The sequence below is a fragment of the Peromyscus maniculatus genome, chromosome 1, assembly GCF_049852395.1.
Source record: "Peromyscus maniculatus bairdii isolate BWxNUB_F1_BW_parent chromosome 1, HU_Pman_BW_mat_3.1, whole genome shotgun sequence".
Taxonomy (NCBI): domain Eukaryota; kingdom Metazoa; phylum Chordata; class Mammalia; order Rodentia; family Cricetidae; genus Peromyscus; species Peromyscus maniculatus.
This window is the reverse complement of record NC_134852.1, coordinates 13,180,711-13,185,511: the sequence shown is the minus strand read 5'-3', so window position 1 is coordinate 13,185,511 and position 4,801 is coordinate 13,180,711. Positions and strand designations below refer to the sequence as shown.

General features: G+C 43.4%; 1 pseudogene; it reads left to right on the top strand.

Annotated features, from left to right (window-relative positions):
• Positions 1–1,055: 1,055 nt before the first annotated feature.
• LOC102902850 (antizyme inhibitor 1 pseudogene) lies at positions 1,056–2,278 on the top strand (annotated as a pseudogene).
• The last annotated feature ends 2,523 nt before the right edge of the window (positions 2,279–4,801 follow it).

Below are 4,801 nucleotides of genomic sequence, written 5' to 3'. Positions count from 1 at the left end.
ATTAGGCCTAGATTTGTTTAGCCCAGATATAGTAATTAATAGATAATGGTCCTCAAACCCGCCAAAGATCTGATGAATATGGCGTTTACATTAGTCGATAAAGCCCGCACTCTGGCTCAAGTCTCGGCGCCTGCTCTGCGATCCTCCTCTTCCTCACTCTGCTGCTCTGCGGTGTGAGGAGGCTGAATCCTCTCTGCACTCAGTTGGTGCCTTTCCTCTCTCTCCAGCCGCTCCATTTCTCTGGTTTGGCTGCTGCTGCTCAGCTCCTGTGGGTGCCTCGCCTTTCCCCCACGGCATCCCCCCAGCCTATGGTATTTCTGCTCAAGGTAACAACATTCCTCTTTTTTTTCATTTTTTTAAGAAAATTTCTATTCACTTTACATACCAACCACAGACCCCACCTCTTCCCTCTTCCCACCCCCCAGCCTTCCCTCCCAAGCCACCCCCGACCCCAAAATTTTCCAAATCAAGGTCTCCCGTGGGGAGTCAGCAGAGCCATGCACACTCAGCTGAGGCAGGTCCAAGCCCCTCCCCGCTGCACCAAGGCTGTGCAAGGTGTCACACCGTAGGCCCTGGGCTCCAAAAAGTCCGCCCATGCACCAGGGACGGATCCCGATCCTTCTGCCTGGGTGTCCCCCAAACAGTTCGAGCTAAACACCTGTCTCCCGTATCCAGAGGGCCTAGTCTAGTCCTATGGGGGCTCCACAGCCACTAGTCTACAGTTCATGGGTTTCCACTAGTGTGGCTGGTCATCTCTGCACGTTTTCCCATCATGATCTTGACTTCCCCTGCCCACAGAATCCCTCCTCTCTCTCATTGATTGGATTCCGGAGCTCAGCCTGGCACCTGGCCGAACCACATCCCTCTTTAAAAATGCGGCTGAAAAAGAGAAAAGTCTTTGCCTGACTCTTGGGGCCGTTAACTCACCACGAACTTTCTGACTGAGTATACAAGTACCCAGAAGGCCTGGGAGAAGAGCTGTATAGAGAGCAGCTTGACTTCATCACTGAGCCACCTTGGGAACCCAGCTGATGAGGGATAGGGGCGTCCCGTCTCCTAACTTGTCCATTTTGTTGCATATTCTAAGGCCCCAGACATAGGCTTGGTGGCCCGTCTCTTGTTTTTCCTGGTTTATGACTTTCGGCTTTGTGGAGTACGGCTGAGATGAAAGGATTTATTGGCGATGCAAACTATTCTGTGGGCCTGTTGGATGAAGGAACAAACCTTGGAAATGTTATTGATACCTGACAGGAGAAAACGCTTTCTTTGTGGGGGATCTTGGGAAGATCGCGAAGAGGCACAGCCAGCGGCAGACCGTGGCGGCTCAGATAAAGCCCTTTTCCCCAGGGAAGTGCAACTCCACCCCAACTGTGCTTGGGATCCTGGAAGCTCTCAGAACTGGATTTGCTTGTTCCAGCAAAAATGAAATGGCTCTAGTGTAAAAATTGGGTGTGTCTCCAGAAAACATCATTTGCGCCAGTCCTTGTACACAGGTGTCTCAGATAAAGTATGCAGCAAAAGTTGGAAGAAATATCTTGACATGTGACACTGAAAATGGAGAAAATTGCAAGGAATCACCCAAATGCCAAGGTCTTACTACACATTGCAACCGAGGATAACATTGGATGTGAAATGGTAACATGGAGTTCGGCACTACACTGAAGAACTGTAGGCATCGTTTGGAATGTGCCGAGGAACCTGATGTCCAGATAACTGGGGTTACATTCCATGTTGCAAGTGCTTGCAAAGGATATCAAGTATATGTGCATGCTCTGTCTGATGACTGGTGTGTGCTTGACATGGCAGGAGAGTCTGGCTTTACAATGAACATGTTAGACATTGATGGAGGCTTCATAGGAACTGAAAGTCAGTTGGAAGAGGTTCATCATGTTATCAGTCCTCTGTTGAACATTTCCTTCCCTGAAGGATCTGGCATTCAGACAATTTCAGAACCTGGAAGCTACTATGTATCTTCTACTTTTACACTTGCGGTTAATATTATTGTTAAGAGCGTTGTTGAAAATGATAAATTGTCCTCTGGAGTAGAAAAAACAATGGGAGTGGTGAACCAGCCTTTGTGTGTTACATGAGTGATAGTGTTTTTATGGTTCCTTTGCTTGTAAACTTTGAGGACTTAAATACCATTCCAGGGGTTCACAAGAAATACAAGGAAGATGAGCCTCTGTTTACAAGCAGCCTTTGGGGTCCATCCTGTGATGAGCTTGATCAAATTATGGAAAGTGCCTTTTTCCCAAGCTGAATGTGGGAGATTGGCTTATCTTTGATAACAGGGGAACAGAGTCTTTCCACAAACCATCTGCTTTTGATGATTTTCAGAGGCCAGCTATTTATTACACGATGTCATTCAGTGATTGGTATGAGATACAAGATGCTGGAATTACTTCAGACGCAACAGTGAAAAACTTCTTTGCATTCTCTTGTATTCAGCTGAGCCAAGAAGACAGCCTTTCCACTGAAGCTTAAATGGGCATTAATGCGTCTTTAGGTCTGAATTTGCAGGTTAAGCTTGTCTGGTCTACATTTCAGTGTGGGGAAAAAATTCAATCAATCTTTACTCTGTTAACTACCTTGGAAACAAATTCATAGTAATATCTATTTGGAGAACAAACAAAAATCAGCTTTCATCTATAATTCATTGGGGATAATGGATTTAGATAATGTATCCAGATTTAAACAAACCAGTTTGACCCACCCCTTAAGCATTTAAAATAAAATATGCAACAAAATGGATGACTTAGTGGAGATGGAAGCCCATTAAGTGGGTTCCCCATCAAATCATTTACATACAAGTACACAGTTTTTATAATAAGGGTTCCTGTTAAAAGTCTTGTAAAGTTGATGTCTTTCATCCAGATATATCACATGTGAGTGGAAGATCAGTGTGACTTTATTAGATACATTTAGTGTATTTAGAATGTGTAAATTTGTGCTTTGAACTGTAGTTTAATAAATGTAAAATTGCATCATAGTATTTGTCGTATTTGACCTAATGTAACCCTTATATGATTGCAATAAAACTTTGTGTAGATTTCATTGTTTTTTCAGGCTAAAACTTTGGGAAGAGGGATAGCTAGCAAAGGGAGTTTTGAAGTAGTTGTGTGTATGGTCTCTCTTGAGGGTTAGTTTTCTTTATAGCCCATTTAAGTTTGGTTTGGCTCAAAACACTTTTAGTTATTTAATTAGTAATTTCAATAAAAGTGTTTGGTAAGCCATTGTGAAGTTGAGATTTATTATGGAGAGTTGATGTGCAGTAAGCATGATGTTTAACAATTTTAACACCAAAAATGTTAATCCTGCATAAAGCAATTGTAATAATGGTAGGTGTTTCTGTATAGATAGGATGTGTAGAGTACTTTAGTAGACCTTTGAGTCACAAATCTTTTGGCTGATAGAGATTTTATTAAACACTGAAAACTTGGTGGGGAGGGGAATGAGACTGCAGAGGACTACAGAACCCCGACCTTAAAGAAGGGCTATGTCTACTTCCAGAGTCCCGAGGCCCAGGCCCCTCGCACAGACAGTGACATGCAGAGGCTTTGGGGAGGTGAGGCACACTCTCTTCAGTTGCCCCTGTAATGGCATCCAATCAGAGGGGTTTTGTTGTTGCTTTGAACCTGTTATTATTTCCCTTTTGTTCAGCTTAGTAGTTCTTTCCGTACTGAAGCATGTGGTGGGGAGGGGGTCAGTGTCACTAACCTGACACCCTGGCCAGGAATTTGCTTTGTTCACTACTAGTGTGTTAATCCTAGGTCTCAGAATCACAGTAGGAATGAGACAACTCACAGGGGTCATGTTTCCTCACTCTGTGTTCACAAGTGGAATTTCTGTCCCCAAGAGGAAATATGACTTCACTTTGGTGCCGACGGACAGAAAACTCTACCTGTGCTACATGGGAGCAGTTTGGGATGCACTTAAAAAGCTGGTTTTACACCTTGATTCAAGGTGGAAAGAAATTGATCATGAATCTCTAATTTCTTTTCTTTTTATTAAGAAATTTTTTTCATTCATTTTACACACCAAAGATCACCCTCTTCCCTCCTCCTGCTCCCCCAGCCTCCCCCTCCAAACCTTCCCCCTACTCCCCTTCCCCACAAGAAGGCAAGGGCCTCTCATGGGCATATCCAGTAGAGGCAGGTCCTAGCCCTTCCCCCTGCCTCAAGGCTGCACAAAGTGTCCCATCATAGGTAGTGGGCTCCAAAACGCCCGCTCATGCACCAGGGATGGAATGAATCTCTAATTTCAATCTCAAACCAGTAGGTGCTTAATATTTTTGATTTGACTGTTGCCCACTTGAATATCATGGGTTATATTAATTAGAAAAAGAACTGAGAGCCCCAGTCCATTGTCATCTAGCTGCCCTTGGACTTGTTTCCAAGGTGTGGTAAGGGGTTTTAGTCAAAATTCCAAGCTACCGTGTAACTTTGAACTAACGAGGGGGAGGAATTGTTCCTTACCTCCTTCGTATTATGCATTGTTGTGGTCCAGAAACACCAAAACTTTAAAAGGATGGTACAACTTGAGTCCTTGGCTTGACTGTGCAGGTTTGAGCTTTGTGGCATATCAATTTTGCCATCTGCATGGGAGAGTGGTTATATGAAAAACAGCCCAAAGCTGCAAATCTCACCTGTGAATGATAGGTAAACTTAAGAGTGTCTGTATTGTATTTGAAGACTGTTTGCCATAAATCTAAGTTAAATCTACGCATTTCAATCTGGAATGCTTAAGAATAATTAATGTAAAATATTTTTATATAATATTGTAATCTCAGTTCAAAATTTAA